At 41.8% G+C, this 22,036-nt stretch overlaps 1 long non-coding RNA gene across 1 annotated transcript; it reads right to left on the minus strand.

Annotated features, from left to right (window-relative positions):
• Positions 1-471: 471 nt before the first annotated feature.
• Positions 472-21,825, minus strand: LOC129395615 (uncharacterized). The gene is made up of 3 exons (XR_008622952.2): positions 21,647-21,825; positions 11,578-11,668; positions 472-3,734 (listed from the first exon to the last, which is right to left on the minus strand). It is a non-coding gene; the product is annotated as an uncharacterized LOC129395615 (long non-coding RNA).
• Positions 21,826-22,036: the final 211 nt, after the last annotated feature.

Raw genomic sequence — 22,036 nt, forward strand, 5'->3', positions numbered from 1 at the left:
ATTTGACTCTGATTTTTCTTTGTGGTAAGATTTTTACAATAATTTAATCTTTTATTATAGGTCTTATATCTTCCACTTCTTGAGCTTCATTTGTTAAATTGGGCCTATCAAGTTATTTACTTCTAATTTGTAACAATCCATGTTTCCAGATCTAGGCAGCTGGCATGCCTGTTATGTGGGATAATGTAGATTTGTGAAAGTTTTATGTATTATGTGGGATAATGTAGCTTTGTTACAATCAATAAATAGTCACGTTTTTCCTCTGCTTAAGGATTGAGACTATAATTTTTATACTTCATACTTGCATGCATTGCCTGAGTCAAAAAAGCTATTACATCTAAAAGAAAACAGTGAAGCATATCATTTGACATGAAGTTTTATCAAAATGACACATTAGCCTACCCCCTTTTTCACAAATATTTAGAAAAGAATAAATTTAAATAAGATTACAAAATAATTTAGTAAATAAAGAATAGTACAACCAATAAAATTTTAATGAATCAGGGTTATTAGTACTTAGTAGCCCCTACAATGTTTTAGAAACTATTCACAGTCATTTACACACATATAATTAATAGCTGAGTCTAAAATATATAACACAGAAATTTGTTAATAATGACAAATTGAAATATTTACAATTATATTAAATGACATTAAGACCATCAGAAATCAAATGTTTAACATACAGTAACTAAATAAAGACAAGTAATGATAACTTTATTCAAAAGTTTGATTACTAGCAAGAGAGAAAAATTAATAAAATTTTTCAGCAGTGAACCAAAGATACACACTGTATGACAGAGGGGGAAAATAAATGGCAAGGGTTTAGGCCTAACGATATCATTCATTTTATGAGAGCAGAAATTCAACAGGTCATATCTTTTAGGACACTAAAATGACAGTAGAAATTCTAAATTGTACTCAACAAGTAATATTTAGCCATGCACAAATTTTGTTTCTTTAAATTAATTTATAAAATAAATAGAAGATTCCACGAATTATTTTTGTGAGGTCAAGGACATACTAAAAGGAAGCACAGTGACTAGAGTCAAAAGACTTGAAATAAGATAAGTCATTCTATCAACTTAATGTTTTACAAAAACAGTAGTTCTCTTTGTATCTAGGTCAGTTCTGTTCACTGCAGTTAAGTATATATTTTCAAAAAGGCACATAAAATTTTAAGTATCAAAAGAACTACCCTTTACAAGTGACTATTACTACATATTTGAGAGAGATGTTTTGAATGAAGAAACGGAATATCTCATAAGATGTGGTTGTATGCTGCCCAATGCCTATGAAATATTCTACTCATGTGTGCACTGCATATTTGTGCTTTAAGAAGAAAAGGCTACATATTTTTTAAATATTTTAGTGTAGACAAGTAAAAGTTCTCAAGAAGTTACAAGAACCATGAAAATAATGAATACAGTTTAAAAATATATAAGCACTTGATGAAAGCTAAAGTAAATCAAGAGAATAAGCCAGAGAAGTAATCAAACTGAAAAAAAGTGGTCCCTTCAGATACTGATAGATTACAAGGATGTCAAGTCTGTGTGCTGTCCACCTTCCTCCAAGGGAAAATGGAATAAGCACAGAAATAACATGACTACAGACATCTCAAATGTGATATTTCCCAAATATTGGAACCAAGTTAAAAACAGAAGAACACAAGTAAATAAAAAGAAATTTCTGAAGAAAAACTAGGCCACCATTTTCCATATTAAAATAGCATATTTGAATCACAGCTCGGTAGAATGTAAAGAATAAAAAAATTAAGAAAATGTATAGGTGAAACACTAAACAGAGATAAAAAGATTAGTAAAGCTGAATAATGAATAGAATGAATATAACCAAATATAGTAAAGAGAGATGACATATTATAAGATATAGTTTTAACAAGATGAAAGCTGGGATGAGACGCTAAACATGTTAATTATTTCATTAGAACAAAAAGTATGAATGAGGCAGAGTAAATAAGCCCAGCCAGATCCAAGATTTGGGAAAAGAAAATCTTTCCCTCTATGGAAGCAGCCACAAGTATACATTGCAGAGGGCCCAGATCAGAGAGGAATGAGAAGTGGTTGCCATTCTTGCAATCAGTGTTATGTGTTTTCTTGCAGCTGAGGTTTATATAACTGTTCTAAGTCCAGTAAATTGTCTATAGTTGCACAGCTATTAAGAGGCTGAGACGGCAGTCAGGACCAACTCTGCTAAATGTTCATAAACTACTCTATCTCGTGGAACTTCTCTGGATCTTGGAGACTCTGGAGAGTGACACTTCTGCAAACAGAGGCATAATTTATTTGAGATTTTTATCCATCTGTTATTATCCTTTACCATTAGGAACAATCTCCTCTGAAAAATGCTTCTGAACCACCTTAGAAGGTCTTTTAATAGTTTGGGAAAGTGGGGCAGGGCAAGGTGGCTCACGCCTGTAATCCCAGCACTTTGGGAGGCTGAGATGGGTGAATCATGAAGTCAGGAGATCAAGACCATCCTGGATAATACGGTGAAACCTCGTCTCTACTAAAAATACAAAACAGTAGTCGGGCGTGGTGGCAGGTGCCTGTAGTCCCAGCTACTTGGGAGCCTGAGGCAGGAGAATGGCATGAACATGGGAGGTGGAGCTTGCAGTGAGCCAAGATAGCGCCACTGCACTCCAGCTGGGAGACAGAGCAAGACTCCATCTCAAAAAAAAAAAAAGTTTGGGAAAATGGCTGAGGGTTGAGGTTAGAAATGCAAGGTAAAACATTATGTTATTTATTTTACATCATAGAAGAAATCTGAAAACACATAGAATGCATTCCACTATTCATAATTTTTTTTGAGTAATTTCAGGCTATGTTTTTGACATAGACTAAGTTAAATTACTGTGCCAGAGACAATTTCATCTCTAAAAGAAAGTGACATAAAAATAGATCTGCAAAGATACATTTTCTCCTGCTGCAATTTAACTAAACAGCTGAGTGCATCTTCAAGTTGTACTTTGAGTTCAGTAAGATAAATCTGTTTTTTAAGACTCCAAATCTAGCACTAACAATGGGTCAAATCCCTGCAACAGACATGAAAATCACAAAGAGCTAATGCGTTCCTCATCCTGAAATTCTCGCTGCCAGCACAGCAGTCTGAAGTTGACCTGGGTCAATTGAGCTCGGTTGCGGGGAGTGGAGTCCACCATCACTGAGGCTTTAGTAGACAGTTTTCCCCTGACAATGCCAAGGAGGCTGGGAGGTCTGGGTCAGGTGCAGCAAAGTGGCTGTGGCACACTGCTTCTTTAGATTCCTCCTCACTGGGCAGGACATATTTGAAGGAAAGGTAACAGCCCTAGTTAGAGGCTTACACAGAAAACCTCCATCTCCCTGGGACAGAGCACATGGGGGAAGGGGCGGCTGTGGGTGCAGCTTCAGTGGATTTCATCATTCCTGCCTCCCGGCTCTGAAGAGAGCAGCTGATCTTGACTAGAGGGATTCTGCCAGCACAGTGCACCAGCTCTGCTAAGAGGCAGACTGTCTTCTCAAGTGGGTTCCCCATGACTCCTGACTGGGAGAAACCTCCTAACAGGGGTGGACAGACACCTCATACAAAAGTGCTCCAGCTGGCATTGGGCGGGTATCCTCTTGGGATGAAGTTTCCACAGGAAGGAGAAGGCAGCAATCTTTGCTGTTCTGCAGCCTTTACTGGTGATACCCAGGTGAACAGGGTCTGGATTGGACCTCCAGCAAACTGCATTGGACCTGCAGAAGAACGTTGCTGTTAGAAGAAAAACTGACAAACAACAGCAACATCAACAGGAAGGACCCACCGCCAAAAAAAACCCCATCCAAAGGTCATCAGCCCCAAAGTAGATAAATCCATGAAGATGAGGAAAAATCAGCACAAAAATGCTAAAATTTCCAGAAACCAGAATGCCTTTTCTCCTCCAAATGATCACAACCCCTCTCCAGCAGTGGCACAAAACTGGATGGAGAATGAGATTGAAGAATTGACAGAAGTAGGCTTCAGAAGGTGGGTAATAATAAACTACTCTGAGCTAAAGAAGCATGTTCTAACCCAATGCAAAGAAGCTAAGTATCTTGATAAAAGGTTATAGGAACTGCTAATTAGAATAACCAGCTTAGAGATAAACATAAATGGCCTGATGGAGCTAAACAAAGGCTTTAAGATATATGGGACTATATGAAAAGACCAAACCCACGATTGGTTGGTATACCTCAAAGTGACGGGAAGAATGGATTCAAGCTAGAAAACAAACTTCTGGATATTATCCAAGAGAACTTCCTCAACCTAGCAAGACAAACCAACATTCAAATTCAGGAAATACAGAGAACATCACTAAGATACTCCTTGAGAAGAGCAACTCCAAGACACATAATCCCCAGACTCTCCAAGGTTGAAATGGAGGAAATAATGTTAAGGGCAGACAGAGAGAGAGGTCAGGTTACCTACAAATGGAGGCCCATGAGACTAACAGCAGATCTCTCTGCAGAAACCCTACAAGCCAGAAGAGAGTGGGGGCCAATATTCAACATTCTTAAATAAAAGAATTTTCAACTCAGAATTTCATGTCCAGCCAAACTAATCTTCAAAAGCAAAGGGGAAATAAAATCCTTCACAGACAAGCAAATGCTGAGGGATTATGTCACCACCAGGCATGCCTTACAGAAGCTCCTGAAGGAAGCACTAAATATGGAAAGGAAAATATGGTACACCACTGCAAAAGTACACCAAAATATAAAGACCAATCGATACTATGAAAAAACTGCATCAACGAATGTGCAAAATAACCAGCTAGCATCATGATAACAGGATCAAATTCACACATAACAGTATTAACCATAAATGTAAATGGGCTAAATGTCTCAATTAAGAGACACAGACTGGCAAACTGGTTAAACAGTCAAGACCCTTTGTTGTGCTGTATTCAGGAGTCACATCTCACATGCAAAGACACACATAGGCTCAAAATAAAGGGAAGCAGAAATGGCATATGAAAAGCAAAAAAAAAGCAAAAAAAAAAAAAAAAAAAAACAAGACAAGGTTTCAATCCTAGTTTCTTATAAAACAGACTTTAAACCAAGATGAAAAAAGACAAAGAAGGGCACTGCATAAAGGTAAAGGGATCGATGCAACAAGAAGAGCTAACTATCCTAAATATATACCTACCCAACAGAGGAGCACTGAGATTCATAAAACAAGTTCTTAGAGACCTATAAAGAGACTTCGACTCCCACACAATAATACTGGGAAGTTTTAACACCCCACTCCCAATATTAGACAGATCAATGAGACAGAAAATTAACAAGGATATTCAGGATTTGAAATCAGCTCTGGACTAAGTGGACCTAATAGACAACTACAGAACTCTCCATGCCAGACAAACAGAATATACATTCTTCTCCAGGCCACATAGCACATATTCTAAAATTGACCACATAATTGGAAGCAAAACACTCCTCAACAAATGCAAAATGATGGAAATCATAACAAACTGTCTCTCAGACCACAGTGCAATCAAATCAGAACTCAGGATTAAGAAACTTACTCAAAACCGCATAAATACATGGAAATTGAACAACCTGCTCCTGAATGACTACTGAGTAAATAACAAAATTAAGGGAGAAATTAAGTTTTTTTTGAAACAAATGAGAACAAAGAGACAATGTACAAGAATCTCTGGGACACAGATAAAGCAGTTTTAAGGGGGGATATGCTGGCACTAAATGCCCACAACAGAAAGCTGGAATGATCTAAAATCGACACCCTAACATCACAATTAAAATAACTAGAGAATCAAGAGGAAACAAATTCAAAAACTAGCCGAAGAAAAGAAACGACTAAGATCGGAGCAGAACTGAAGGAGATAGAGACAAGAAAAACTGTTCAAAATCAATGATTCCACTAGCTGGTTTTTTGAAAAGATTAACAAAATACATGGACCACTAGCTAGACTAATAAAAAAGAAAAGAGAGAAGAATCAAATAGACACATTAAAAAATGATAAATGGGATATCACCACTGATTCCACAGAAATAAAAACTACCATGAGAGAATACTATAAACATCTCTACACAAATAAACTAGAAAATATCGAAGAAATGGATAAATTTCTGGACATGTACACTTTCCCAATACTAAACCAGGAAGAAGTTGAATCCCTGAATAGACCAATAACAAGTTCTGAAATTGAGGAAGTAATTAATAGCCTACCAATAAAAAAACACTGAGAACCAGATGGATTCACAGCCGAATTTTACCAGAAGTGTAAAGAGAAGCTGGTAACATTCCTTCTTAAACTATTCCAAACAATTGAAAAGGAGGGACTCCTCCCTAATTCATTTTATGAGGTCAGCATCATTCTGATACCAAAACCTGGCAAAGACACAACCGCAACAAAAATTTCAGGCCAATATCCCTGAGGAACATCGATGTAAAAATCCTCAATAAAATACTGGCAAACCAAATCCAGCAGCACATCAAAAATGTTATCCACCATGATCATGTCAGCTTCATCCCTGGGATTCAAGGCTGGTTCCACATATGCAAATCAATAAATGTAATCCATCACATAAACAGAACCAGTGACAGAAACCACAGGATTTTCTCAATAGATGCAGAAAAGGCCTTTGATAAAACTTAATATCCCTTCATGTTAAAACCTCTAAATAAACTATGTGTTGACGGAAAAAATCCCAAAATAATCAGAGCTGTTTATAACAAACCCCTAGCCAATATCATACTTAATAGGTAAGTGCCAGAAGAATTCCTTTTGAAAACCAGCACAAGACAAGGATGTCCTCTCTCAGCACTCCTATTCAAGATAGTATTGGAAGTTCTGGCCAGGGTAATCAAGCAAGAGAAAGAAATAAAGGGTATGCAAATAGGAAGAGAGGAAGTCGTACTGGTACCAAAACAGATATATAGACCGAAGGAACAGAACAGAGACCTTAGATTGCAGGGATACGGAGGAAGCTGGAAGCCATCATTCTCAGCAAAATAACAGGAACAGAAAACCAAACACCACATGTTCTCACTCATAAGTGAAAGTTGAACAATGAAAACACATGGACACACGGAGGGGAACATCACACATCGGGGCTTGTCAGGGGGCATAGTGAAGGAGAGCATTAGGACAAATACCTAATGTATGTGGGGCTTAAAACCTAGCTGACAGTTTGACAGGTGCAGCAAGCCACCATGGCAAATGTAAACCTATGTAACAAACCTGCACATTCTGTGCATGTATCCCAGAACTTAAATTATAAATAAATAAATAAATCTCCAGCAAGGAAGGAAACCAGAGAACAGGTTAGAGTCCTGCTATTCACATCTGAGTACACAGACTCAGTCCCCAACTCTCTTATTTTTATTCTGCCAGCTATGACCTGAATATGAACATAACAGACACACAAGAGTTCCAACACCTGACAATCTGCTTCTGCCCAAGAAGAGTGCCCTCCCTTTTGTCCATACGGCAACTCATGGTACTGAGAAGTGGCATGGGGCTGCCCAGATGAGATGATGAGAGAGGCCTGCCCTGGATGGACCTGTCCTGGGCTGCTCTGTGTTATCTGTAGGTGCACCTGGCCAATGGCCAGGGGTATCAGGAATGAGGGCTGAGTTGATATCTGTGTTATCAGACAAGGTTTTTACATTGAGCCTTTGTAAGGCTAGAACTCAGAATTATCAGGGCACAATGAAAGGACATCTCACTCTCTTGAGCATCTCTCACCAACAGAGGAGAATACAGAGCTGTCTCAAGAATGTGGGTTCCTGGTTTCTTAACTGCTGTGGGGTTCTGTCACCAGGAAAGTGTGTTAAACTCTTCAAGGTTCCATCCACTGGGCCCCTTCTTTCTGTAAGACCTACCCAAAGGCCCTACTATGCTACTGATTGCTCAGTCTCCTCTTCCATGTGAACTCTTTATTTGTACACAGTTATGCAAACACAACTTCCCCTTAATTCCCTGGAAAGGCCTACATGCAGCCTGGGTTCCAGGATATGAGACAGCTGGAACATAACCTTGTTTTTCTTATCATCTCTAGGACCTAATAAAAGTCACTGTGTATTTGAGGCTTCCCCAGCCTCCTAGCGTGCACAGTGGGGATAATGTTATCTACTTCCTAGGGAATGTATCAGAGGTATATAAGATAAAACATAAAAATCGTTGTGTGGTTTCACCTGTAAATAACACACACACTTAGAGGTGGAAGCATTAGGAGAATAGGTGTGAGGTAGCATGGGCCACAACTCAAGTAGGCCTGGGGTCTAGCAGTGTAATCTTGGGAAAGTCACTTCCCCACTGGGCTTCAGTTTCATTCTGAAACTGAAGTATGAGGTTGAAATTAAATGTAGATATCATCCTCTGGCATTGATATTGTTTAGCTGTCTGCCCCCACACAAACCTTATTTTGTATTATAACCTCCAGGTGTTAAGGGAGAGAACTGAGGGGAGTTGATTGGATTATGGGGACGGGTTTTACTCATGCTGCTCTTGTGATAGTGAGTTCTCACGAGATCTGATGGTTTCATAAGTATCTGGTATATCCCCTGCTCTCACTCACTTCACCTGTTGGCCACCATAATTGGAAGTTTTCTGAGCCTCTCCCACCCAATCTTGAGGAACTGTGAGTCAATTATCCTCTTTTCTTTATAAATTACCCAGTCTCAGGTATTCCATCATTGCGGTATAAGAATGGACTAATACAAGCATTAAACTTTCTAGTGCCTTCTTATTATATATAGAATTATATCCATGTGCCTTATCTCACCTATGTCGGGGAAAGCCTTCACAAAGTCTCCCAGCACTAGGTGGTTAGTGACTCAGTTTGTAATTAAACAAAATGGCCTACTGCTTGATGTCAGTAGTATGGCACTTGGGTTTTGAGAAAAATGGCATCTTGTTGTAGGTTGGCCAACAGGAGATAGAAGTCCAGCTCAAATCGGTTTTCTTATATAGGCTTTAAGGTGTTGATTAAAAAAAGCTTAAGAAGTGGGCTCTGGATTAGGAGGGGACTGCTGGAAGAAAAGTAGTAATATGGAAAGTCATGAGACATGCACAGTCATCTCCTCTTGCTTCCTCACAGGTCACATGAATATTCAGGGAGAGTTAGTATGAAACATGCAGTGGAAATTTGGGCTCTAACATCAGCAAACTCATTCTCCATGGACTTCAGTTGACCATATTGGTTCCAACAAATTCCAGCCAATTTTTAAAAATCTTATAAGCAGAGGAAACGTAAGTGTTTCAACAAGCTGTTTCTTATCTTTCATTCTAAATATCCAATTTTTAAAGTCTTTTTTTTTTTTTGATAGTTTGGAGGCACAAATTCAGCTTTTGTCGAATGGAATACACAATAGTGTATGACTTTTGTATTAGTTCAGGCTGCTATACCAAAGAACCATGAACTAGACAGCTTATAGACAACAGGATTTAATTTCTCACACTCCTAGGGGTTAGAAACTTGAGATCAGGGTATTAGCATGGTTGAGCTCTGGTGATGACTCTTCTGAATTTCAGACTGCACACATCAAGTTTTATTTTCATTTGGTAGGAGACAGACATCCCCCTGGGGTTTCTTGTATAAAGCCAATAATCTCAATCATCATGGCCTCAACCTCAGGAGTTAATTACAACCTATCTCCTTATAGCATTACACGGGGGGTTACAATTTTAATACAAATTATTGTAACTCTCAAGATTTTTTTTAAAGCTGTCATTATTCCTCCTACTGGGTTTTTCCTATTTGCTTCCTCAGTCTTTCCCTTTCTTTCTGTCTCTTTTTGTGTGAACCTGTTTGCCTAATTCTGTCTCTCAATTGTATTCCTCGAACAGAGGAAGCAAGCTCCAATGCTATGAGATGCTCTATGTACAGACGCACATAACAAAGAACGGAGAGAGTGCTCAGGCCAGTAGACAGAAGTAAGGTCATGCTCTCAGTCTACACTTAACCCTGCCAATTTTCACAAGCATGAGCTTAAAGTCTGATGCTTTCCTGGTCCACCTTCAGTTGAGATCACTTCCCCAATCTCATAAGGGACGTGAAGGCAGAGGCAGCTAACTAAACTGTGTCCAGATTCTGGTCCACACAAATTGTGAGATAGTATATACTATTGAAAGGTGCTAAGTTTTAGGGCCATGTTGTCAGAAGGAGCAGATATCTAGCCTCATCTCCCGAGCCCCAGGATTCTCCATGCTTCTGCTTATCTCTTCCTCAGGCTGTCTGTACCATATTGGTCCCTTTCTAATCTCTGCCAAACTCACACCTGTAAGACTCTTCACCAAGGGTGGCTTCTCGCTGACACATTCTTGTGCAGAGATGCCTCCCTGTTGTCATTCTCATCATGGATTAAAGATCACCTCAGTGAGGCCTTTGGGTACCCACATGCAATGACTTTGCAGCTCTTCTCAACATTCTACTTTATATGATAGTCCTTGCTCTTTTCTTTTATATATACTTGCTTTAGTGCTTTTGTCGAGCTGTCTTCAGACTGTTCTGTCCTCAGAGGGGCATGCAGCCATGATGTAATCATTTTCTGTGCTACATGTTGGGCCCACCAAGGTAGCTGGCAAAGGGTGAGTGCAAGGGAAAAGAGATTGGCTAAGTGGGCAATGTGGAAACTGTTGATAATAACATGAGGTGTGTGACTCTTACTTGCTCCAGCTGCTCCGGCAAATCTCAATAGGCACCAGAAACACAGCAGGCTGTAACCACCTCAAGGCCATCACTAACACTGCAGCCCCATGCAGGGACATTATGGAAAAAAATCAGGTACCATTTTTTTGCGTCCTCAAGACACTGACTCTTTAGAGTTCCAGGGGACAAAGGAGCAGGATCAGAAGGCTCCAAGTACAATGAGTGACCTTGGAATCCTCCATTGCCCTCTCTTTGCCTCCACCATTTGGGGTGTGCTATTTACTCATGAGGCACCCTCCCCTTATCCAGGGAAATTATTTAAAACGACTTTCAAATGAGGAGCTCGAAAACCCAACAGGAACTGGCATTTTCCCGTGACTTCAGAGTCAGGGTCCAGTGCTGTGGCACGTTTAGCTCTATCCCATCTTTATCTACCCAAAATCCCTCTGGAGTGGCCATGCCTCTGCCTGATTTGAAGGGCCTCAGGGAGTAGAAGCATTTTTGCAGAGTCTCAGAGCAAAGAGTCTTAGTTCACCAATGAAGAACCAAGGCTGGCAGACACTTATGAGTATGTGAAACAATCGAGGTTACCCACTTCGAGCACCCCTATTTATGAGGAAGAAAACAGTCTTTTCTGTAGCCATTGTCTACATTAGGCTGAGGTGGAGCATAGCTCATTTTACTTCCAGCTCTCCACAGAGGTGGATGCAGAACCGCAGTCCTGTCCTCTTGAAACCGACCTGGAGAGGACCTCAGGTGAAGCACAACCCTGGAACTGCTCATTCTCTGTGCCCCTGGATATGTATCTAGGGAAGCGGATGCCCTTGCCTTATGGCACATCTGTCCACCCAGCTATTCATTTGTAATACATGGCCTTTAATACTTTGAAGTGAATTTATTTTCACCTAATTTGTTGAGAATTTTTATCATAAAGCGATGTTACCTTTTGGAAAAAAGTTTTCTTCATCTATTTAAATGTTATGCTTGATCCTGGGTCTGTCATTCTGATCAGAAGCTGACAGGTGCATCCATTCCTAGAGAAGAGCATGAGAACGTCAGATCTCACGTTCCGTGAACATGACCTGCTTATGATGTCCACTCTCAGTGTCTGACTCCCTGAAGTAAATTGTGGCCCAGGAACTGTCATCTGCTGTCTTCACTGAATTATGCCAAATGTCTGAAAACTGCATTATATATACGTGATGAATAAATAAGCCCTAACTACAACCTCTTTAGCTATGTCTGAGTGTGCCTGGGGCACACTCAGAGAGATAACAGGATCTCTCTGTTTCAAGGACAAAGTTCAGCTAACAGGAAGCTCAAACGCCCTTTACAAATGTAAGAACATGTTTGTTTTCTATATAATTGTCCAATTATAGAGGGACATGAGTCATTGTGACATGAAAGACCTTCTGGGGTGAAAGAAGAGAAAAAAAATAATAAATACAAACAATCAGAGCATGCCCCAGCAGCCTTTCCACAAAGCCAAGCATTAGGGATCCACTTTTCATGTTTTATGCCATTCATTTCTCACAAAAACCATATAAGGTTGTGGGGGAAAGTTAAATATTCAATTTGAATTCAATTGAACATGGACAAAAGCAATGGTCACTAAGTCCCAGAACAGGTTGCATGAGCCGCTTGAAGCATTCGTCCAGCACTGTTTTGGAGAAGTATCTGTTTCAATCTATTCCTATATGTTATTGAAAAACAACAGACAATTGCAAAAACAAGTTAACCTTTTCATGTTCCTTGAGCCCAGTTGTGAAGAGCCCTCGTGACTGGGCCTCATGCCAAACAACTCATTCCAAAAAGAGCTAGGGCCCTAGGCCACGCCGAAAGTTCATAAGATCTCTTCTTGTCTGTGCACGGACGGGTGACCTACTCTGGAGTCGAGGCTATTGCTTCCCCGTCTGGTAATGAATCCTCCGCAGTCTGGTAAATGTAAATATGTATATATGTTTCCCTTCTCCCCTTCCCATTGCAATTTGCTTATTATAGCTGCACTGCCATTTGCATGAGATAAGGCTTGTTTACCCTTAAAGGTTTTTTTGTGTGTGTGTTTTCTTCTCCCCTTGCACGTCTCTCGTACAGAACAGAGGCTCATTTTACAATTCTCTATAGAGAATTGCAACTGCAAATTGAGGCTGATAAAGATGCACTGGTATCCTAAGATACAGTTAGTAGCTGGCAGAGTCACCACTGTGCCTTGGAGAAGACATATGCTCAACTACTACACAGCTGGTCCAGAAACTATAGAGTGGTGGGGAAGTCCTGGTAAAAGTTGAGAAAAATGTTAAAGAAGAAGAGAGTTTGACCCTGGAAGGTGCTGTCAGGGACTTTGTCAGCTTCTCCGTTGTGCCTGGTTTGGCGCATTGGCATCATTCACACCTCTAGGTTCAGAATAGACTCATTTCCTCTTGGGGAGGGGACAAGACCTTTCATGGCAAGACCATGAAACACCAGAGGCCTGGAATGTGGAGCTCAGATCAGGAAATCCCCATCCTTCAGAGATTTGGGCATGTGGAGGACATGGGTGTTTATGGTGAAAAAGATTTTAGGCCTCTGATATCAAACTTAATGTGCAGGTAGAGAATAATTAAACCATGAATACATTCAAGGCCTTCACGATATCATATCAGCTGTAAGACAACAGCACCCACTTGTATTAATAATCTTTATGAAGAACATTATCCCAGAGAATTCTCAAAAAAACATTCTCAGTCTACAAATGAGAAAACAAGGCTCTGTGATGTCAAATGGCTGCTCAGAAAAACACAGGTAAGAATGAGAATCTTCCACGGTGAGGGTTGCATGAAATTCCCTTTAAGCTACCTGAGGCTCTATGTCTGTCCCTGACATAGAGGAAAGGGCATGGGGAAGCCTCACTTTCTTTCTATTTTAGAGACAGGGCACAGGACAAGATACCCTAAGACAACCCTTTTGACTTAAAGCAACTTAACTGGGTCTTTTAAAACCTTAAAAGGAGTCTTGAGAAACAACTACAGCAACCCCACACCTGACAAAGGTGTCAGTGCTCGGGGACTCCAAGGTGAGAGAAACCCCTCAGAGGGCCAAGGAATTGAGCAGGTTAACTGAGGGAACAGAAAATCCAAATAGGTATAAATCAACTGAAAGGTAACTCAAATATATCAGTTGAAAAATTGAAATAGAAACATAATTTTTTGCCACATAGCAGATTGACAAAAAAATTAAAAGAATGTTAACATCCAAGGGGGTCTGGATACACAAAAGTAGATAAATTCAGAAACTACTATTTACAGTATACCTTTCACAACCCTTTTGGAATATATTCCGGCTTTACCTATTAAAACTTTATACTTTCCTACTCTTTCACTGAGTAATCATTTTCCTGGGAGACTATAATCTACAAGGGATTAGTAAATGTTGTGAGCTAGATTGCATTCCCTTCCTAAAAATTATATGTTCATGTCCTAACACCTAGTGCCTCAGAACGTGACTATATTTGAACATATAGCCTCTGCAAATGTAGTTAAGTGAATTAATTGGGGTGCATCCTAATTCCAGATGACTGGAGCCCTTATTAGAAGAGGCAGGAAGGACAGAAAAGCACAAGAGAAGATCTTGTGAACACAGAGATAGAAGATGATCATCTACAAGCCAAGGATGGAGACCTCAGAGAAACCACACAGCCAGTAGCATGAGGTTGGATTTCTAACTTCCAGAATTGTGAGACATTCCATTTTTGTCGTTAAAGAACTTCAGCCTGTGGTACTGTATTACGGAAGTCATAGCAAACTGTTACAGCCTATTAGGACACAGATAAGATATTCCCTGTAGCGGCCAGGCATGGTGGCTTACACCTGTAATCCCAGCACTTTGGGAGGCCAAGGCGAGTGGATCATGAGGTCAGGAGATGGAGACCATTCTAGCTAACATGGTGAAACTCTGTCCCTACCAAAAAAAAAAAACCACACACACACACACAGAAAAAAAATTATCTGGGCATGGTGACAGGTGCCTGTAGTCCCAGCTACTCAGGAGGCTGAAGCAGGAGAACGGTGTGAACCCAGGAGGCGGAGTGCAGTGAGCAGAGGCTGTGCCACTGCACTCCAACCTGGGCAACAGAGCAAGACTCCGTATCAAAAAAAAAAAAAAAAAAAAGTATATTCCCTGTAACATGGCTAAAGTGGAAATAGAATTTACTATGTCAGGCTCAACCAGTATTAAAAGGCTAAATTACTGAGGGAAAGGCTCCACTTATGGAATCTTATGAAGACATATGAGGGCAAATCTCCTGTCCTGATGAGGCTATAGAGGTGGGCTCTGGGAGACACATGTATAGAGTCTCATAAGACCCTTTTGCATAACTCCCACTTTTTGGGTAAAACCTCTCTCTGGTAACAGTGTGAACTTCTAAGACTTAGAGAAGGTCTGGCAAGGCAATGAAGCTGCCTGCTACAGGAAGTATCTGGGGTGGGTAGATATAACAATAAAAATAATAGCAACATGCAAAGATACTCACAACCTAATGTAAAGTAAAAACAACACAGAAGTGTTTCTTTTGACATTCCTGCAAGCATATGACTGGTTACTGTGCACCTAAGTTGCCATTATGGACTAATGGAGGCCAGATTCCTCTGGGAAGGAACTGTGGGTACTTAATGGAGAAAGCCCTAAACGGTTTCTGGGGAATCCTCACATTTGGGTCATGGTCCTGGGCTTCCCTGGTCTTTTCCATTTGGAGACCTCTCTGTGCCCACCTTGACTCCAGTCTAGCACGGGCCATGGTTGTTGGCATGGTGCACCTGCCTTTTGTTCAATGAGATAGAGTAGTTGGACTCATCAAACAGCTCCTCAGGGATCTCCTGAATAGAGTTCTGCAAAGAGAGTGCCTGGAAGCCTGGCCAAGAGGCATCAATGGCATCCTGGCTTTCCCCGCAGAGGAAATTCCAGTTAGAAAGTCTACTCCCCATATCAGGCACATAGGAGCATTTGCATAGACCTCCAGCCAGGGAGAAAACAAGATGACAGCTTGAAGCCTTAGAATAAACATCTGAACAGACAAAGGTGATCCCCAGCACTCACCTTCCCCTCCTGCCAGCTGTAACCTGTGGTGTAAATTTGACAGGATTTTAGCCTCCCAATATCTGGAAACCTGCTCCTGTCAAGAAAGGACCCATTATCTCTTTCTTTCCCACGAGACGTGGAGATGAGGAGGGGTGTGTGGCTACCGAGATGATATCAAAGGTGAGGCCTGGCCTGGATAGGCCTGCCATGGATGGCCTTGTGTTATCCATGGGTAACCCCTTCCAAATGGCCAGAAGAGCCAGTGGTGCAGAATGAGCACTGTCTCCATCATAAAAAAAAGTTTCTCAGTTCAAGCCTTCCTGAGATGAGAGCCTCAGAAATTCAAGACATAGTAGGAGAACATCTTGCTGTCTTCACACTCTCCTTAGTAAATACAAGGCTGTCTCTAGAATGAGGGCTCCAGGTTACCAGAGTTCTCAACTTCCTTTGAGTTTGTAACTAAGGAAGTGAGGTCACTTCGAGATTCCATCACCTGCGCTCCTGTGTGGGAAAGGCACGAGGGGAAAAGAAAAGGCACCCACAATAGTTTTAAGGATAAACAGCCTTTATCCCAAGTGTATGGCAATGCAGACATGATAAGCAAATAATATAATAAGCAAATTGCAATGGGAAAGAGAGAAAGAAAAAATATATATGTATATTTATATGTATATTTTATATATATATACATATATATGCATCTATATATGTATATATACACATTTATATACATATATATATGTATATTTACACTCACCAGACTATGGAGGATTCATTACCAGATTGGGAAGCAAAAGCCTGGGCTCCAGAGTCGGCCACCTGTCCATGTACAGAAAAGGAGAGGTCTCATGAAACCTCGGCACAGTCTGGAACCCTAGCTCTTTTCGTAATGGGTTGTTTGGCATGAGGCGCAGTCACAGGTGCCCTTCACAACTGGGCTCAAGGAACACAAAAGATCAACTTGTTTTTGCAGTTATCTGTTGTTTTTTCAATCACTAACGTATAGGAATGGATTGAAAGATTTCTCTGAAACAGCGCTGGATGAATACCTCAAGGGGCTCATACAACCTGTTCCAGGACTTGGTGACCATTGTTTGTGCCCATGTTCAATTGAGTTCATATTAAATATTTAACTTTTCCTCCACATTAGATTCCCAATTCTCAGAACCATGTCCACCACCACAGGGCCTGGCTGGGAATATTGTCACTCATAGAGTTTAGAAGATGCAATGCTGGTCAGTGGTGATGCTAGGGTGTTGGATGAGGACAGCTGGGACAGTCCCTCCAGGTTGAGGGAGGAGTTGGCCTCTCTTGCGGGGTCCTTGGCATGTCATTGCCCCTTTGGGCCTCTGTTTTCTTATGTGGAAAATGTAGGAATGATGAGCCTGTTGGGCAGGCCTCACAAGGCGATCATGGGGCTCAGGGAGAAAGAGAATCTGAGGGTGCTTGTGTCTGGCTCATCCTGAGAGGGATGATGGTGACAGCAATCATGACAGCCACATGAAACCGAGGTGTTAAGAGGCCTTGTGAGGTAGTTGGTTCCCACCACACTTTCCAGTTGAGGAAAGAGCTCAGGGAAACCCGACTGCATGCCCAAAATGACACATCCAGGGAGTGTTGGACCTGGGAGGGAGTCTAGAGTCAGAGCTCACTGGAGGTGGTCAGAGCACTAGACAAGCTGACTCAGGCCACTTATCCGTGTCCAAGGTTAGTGTGGCTGAGGCACAACTGAAAGAAGCATATTTTCACTGACCTTGTCCCTCATCCTAGCAGATGGAGACCTATAAGTTGTCTACCCTGTAGCGGAGCCCCAGAGAGCCCAGATGAAGCTGTGACAGCAGAAGGTGAATGTACCTGTAGTGGGGAAGGGCTCCAGGGTTTCAGAGAACACAGCTTATTTCTCCCAGCTGGAGACCTCCAAATCAAAAAAGCAGAGGGGCTTTCTACTCCAGCCCCTTTCTCCTGGGGCTGCAGTGCCTAAAACACCTTCATTAGACAGACCAGAGGAAGGCCTGGGAGAGCTGGGCTCCCTGTGGCTTTTAAAACAGGTGGAGCCAGGGACCACATGACCTTGTGGCTTATTAAAATCCCACCAAGGAGGTAATTATGGTGAGGTTAATGGCCATAGAGGACAGCTAATGGAAAGACATAGAGAATTGGGAAAAGAGAGCTGAGGGTTTTCAGCTACTCCAAGTGGGTAACCTAGGTAGAGGGCGCCAGGAGGCAGGGGTTTATAAGATTTCAGGGGACAGGACTTGGGTGGGCACCTGAGAGCAGGTGCTCCTCACCACTACCACTCTGATGGTGCAGGTGTCATGCCCTCTCTGGAGACATTCCTCACTGACCTGGTGATGCTGGACATTGCCATGAAGGAGTGTGTGGATGTGAGTGAGCCTGGAGCAGACGGGTCAGGGACCAGGATCCTGAGGTCTGGGAGAAGAGAGTCTTGAACTGAGTTCCTAGATCTCAGTCCTTGCCAAAATTTCTTGCAAGGGCCTCACAGCCCTCCCCACCCCGTAAACAGGGTATTTTACTCATGAGTGATGGAGGCTGCACAGCAGCCATCAGTCCCACTCCCTGAGTAGTGAAGCTGCAGAGCTGCAAGGCCTCTTTTGTGCACATTCCCTGACCCTGGTGGCTCTGGTGGTGGTGAAGCTTGGAAATCCCAGGAAATGGAGGCTACTCACGGACCAGCGGACCTTTCTGATGGTCTTTGGCTTTCTGTCTTCCAGAGAAATATGATCAAAACCCAGAAAAACACAAAGGTGAGCAGTAGCTGAAGTCCTCACTTTGTGGGAGGGTGGAGGTGGAAATCAGAAATCACCCTGGGCAGGACATTCCCTGGTCCCGTCTTCCACATCTAAGATTTATTGAAAGGGAGTAATACACAGAGAAGGAGGAGACCTATCCTAATGCAGGGTGCAGTCAGGGGAGTGAAGTTGATGACAAGTTCCTAGAGGAAGGGCTGTTTACATTCAACTCTGAGAACAAGTTAGGGCTGCATGATATTGGAGGAGAGGTGACAGCCTCTTAAAAGAAACACCCGATAGACCAGCCCTGCTCCCTTCTTCTTTTATAAGGCCCCTACAGAGTCTCTCACCCAGGCCCTGTCAGCATCCTGTCTTTCCCTCTGTCTCCAGAAGATTAAAGTCCTCCAGGAGATGCAGCGGTTCCAGATAGCTGGAAACAATCATCATCTTCAGACTCAAGAGGAATTTCTGGCTTGGTTCCAAGCCTGGAGCAGCACAATCAGAATAAAAGGCAAAGACCTAGCAGATGAGCAGAGGGCAGGAGGGGAGCCTGTCTTGCCGCCAGCCTCACACAGCCTGTGGCCATGGTTCCCTGGCCGGCATCAGGCCCTGTTGCAGCTGGACCCCAGCTGCTGGGGAGGAACTGGGGGACCTGAGGTGTAGCTTCTGGAACCTCACAGCTGTCACTCTTCTCTGAAGTTGCTATCCATAAAGAACAGGCTGTGATAAAATCTCAGAGCCCTTAAGTGCCTGTTGTTGGAATTGCTTTCATGGTTCACTGAAGTTTGTACTAAGCATGGGCTCTGGAAGTCAGGCTGCTCGAATAGGGTCCCAGCCGCACCATTGACCAGCCCTGCGAGTGGGGCAGAAAGCTCACTGCTCTGGCACTTGAGGCATCACGTCGTAAATTTAATGCACCCAATCCCCTTTTCACTGTTACCTACCTTTCTCTATAATCACCATGACCTGATCTCTGCTAGCATTTTTCTTAAAATGGATAAACATATGTTATATAGTATACATTATTCTTCCTCATGATTTTTTTGCTCTATTGTATGTTTCCACTCATAAGAGATATTTAGAGCAGTTAAGTTCATAGAAACACAAAGTAGAAGAGTAGTTCCCAGGGACTACACAAAGGGCAATGGGAAGGGAGTGCTGTTTACTGGGTACAGATCTTCAGTTTTAAAAGATTGAAAAAAAGTTCCTTATGAACGTGGACAATCGTTGCAAAACAATGTGAATGTATTTAATTTCTTTAAACTGCACACACACAAAACAATACTAAAATGGTTAATTTTATGTATTTTCATATTTTACTAAAATGTAAAAACTACTTTCTAAAATGAACAGACTATAGCTGCTTGCAAATGGTGGGTGAATATCACAAATGTAATGTTGCATAAAAGACAGTAGACATGCCAGCTTGGGCAACATGGTGAAACCCTGTCTCTACCAAAAACACAAAACAATTAGCTGGGCATGGTGGTGCAAGGCTGCGGTCCCAGTGACTCAAAAGGCTGAAGTGGAAGGATATCTTAAGCCTGGTAGGCAGAGGTTGCAGTCAGATCATGCCACTGCACACCAACCTGCAGAAAAGAAAGAAAGAAAAAAGAAGAGAGAAAGAAAGAAGGAAGGAAAAAGAAAGAAAGAAAGAAAGAAGAAAGAAAGAGAAAAAGAAAGAAAGAGAAAGAAAAGAGATAAAGAAAGACAGAAAGAAGAAAAGGAAAGAAAGAAGATAGAAAAGGAAAGAAAGAAAATAGATGTACAAGTATACATACTATATAATTTCATTTATATAAAATACTACAATCAAATAAAACTGAGGTTCTGACTTCCACTAACTGTGGAGTAGCTTGTTCAACTCTCACAAATAACGATGATGAAACTTGAATAAAATATATTATTTTAGAAAAACGCCTATGCATAATACATATATGACATATGTGTTTAACAAGTGAATGAAGATTTCAGCTATGCCCACTGTAGCGGAGATAAGCATTGGTTTGACACTAGCCCAATGAACCCTGTTTATAAAACAAAAGTCTTCAAGGTAAAACAACAAAATCCAGAGTTTCTATCTATAATTGTCATTTATAGTTTCTAGTACACAATTTTAAAATTCATAAGACTTGTAAAGAAACGTGAAAATGTAATCCATACACAATATCAAAAGCGGGCAGTAGAAGCTATCCTAGGATGTTGCAATCAGCAGACAAGAATTTGAAGGCAGTTTTTATGAATATGTTCATGGGGAAAAAAGAAAATATTCTGTTCATAAACAAACAGATGTGGAACTTCAGCAAAGAAATGAACTTATATATAAAAAAAAAAATAGATAAGGAAATGAAAAAAAATTTTGAGTTTGTCCACAGATTTAAAACAGAAGACACAGCAATAGAAATTATCAGTCTGGGAAAAAAAAGTACAAAAAGTTTAAAGGAAATGAACAGAGTTCTCGAGACCTGTGGAATGATTGAGTCTAAGGAGAAGGGAGAGACAAAAAAAAAAAAAAAAATTAAATAGGGAACAAAAGCAAATCAAAAACTAATAGCGGAATACTTCCAAAAACTATCCAAATACCTAAATATTTATATCCAAAAGGTCAATAAATACAAAACAAAATACAAATAAAACCACAGCAAGGCCATATCGTGGTTTATGAAACAGTCAAGGCAGGAATTTTGCTTGACTTGCTATGATTTCTAATTGCTACTATTTATGGATACTATAGTAAATAGAATGGAAGATAGGTTATTCTCAGAGTTTTTTTTTTCTTTTTTTTGCAAAGATGACTTATTAAAGGTAGATGACTTTCCAGCTGTCGAAAGGGGCGTGGCAGGGGAGGGGCGAGGAGAAGGGTCGGGGCTGAGGGAGGGGCCCTGCAAAGGTCTGGGCGCGCCCAGCTCTCCGCGAGCAAGCGTTATGGCAATGCTGGGCAGGCTGTCGGAAGCTCCCGGGCTCTATCTTGTCAGAGAAAAATCAAACTTCAGGCACACAGTCGTGCAACTGGCACGTGGGGAGACTGTGTCACAATTACAAGTGAGACCACCTGCCCTGGCCATGCTGTCTCCTCGCACGCAGAAGTTTGGGAACAGATAGGCTCCCCACAGCAGGGAGGAATTGCACTGGAAACATGGAGGGGCGGAGGAGAAGATGAAATTTTCCCCGTAGTGTTGGAACTGTAGTCTCAGAGAAGATGAAACTTACCCCGTAGTGTTGGCACTGTAGTCTCAGATCCACTCCCAGCCTTTTTGTCGCGACAGTCGGACTATAATCCCAGCATGCGCTGGGCTTAGGGGCGGTGCCCAGCCCTGGAGGAAAGGTCAACAGGGTGGGTTCCCTGGCATGGCATCCTGGGAGTCATAGTCCTTAAACGGTTTCCAGCACGTCGATCGCAAGGCTACCGAACTACAATCCCGGGATGCACAGGGATTGGGGCGGTGTTTAACGCGCCGGGTGGGGGGGCGGGGGGAAGGATAGAGAGGCGCGTCCCTGGCCAGGCATGCTGGGAGTTGTGGTCTCTTAACGGTTTCCAGCGATTGGGCCCCGGCCTGCACACTACAATCCCAGCAGCCACCGGGCTTCGAGGCGGTGTGT

Source organism: Pan paniscus, chromosome Y (assembly GCF_029289425.2).
Source record: "Pan paniscus chromosome Y, NHGRI_mPanPan1-v2.0_pri, whole genome shotgun sequence".
Taxonomy (NCBI): Eukaryota; Metazoa; Chordata; class Mammalia; order Primates; family Hominidae; genus Pan; species Pan paniscus.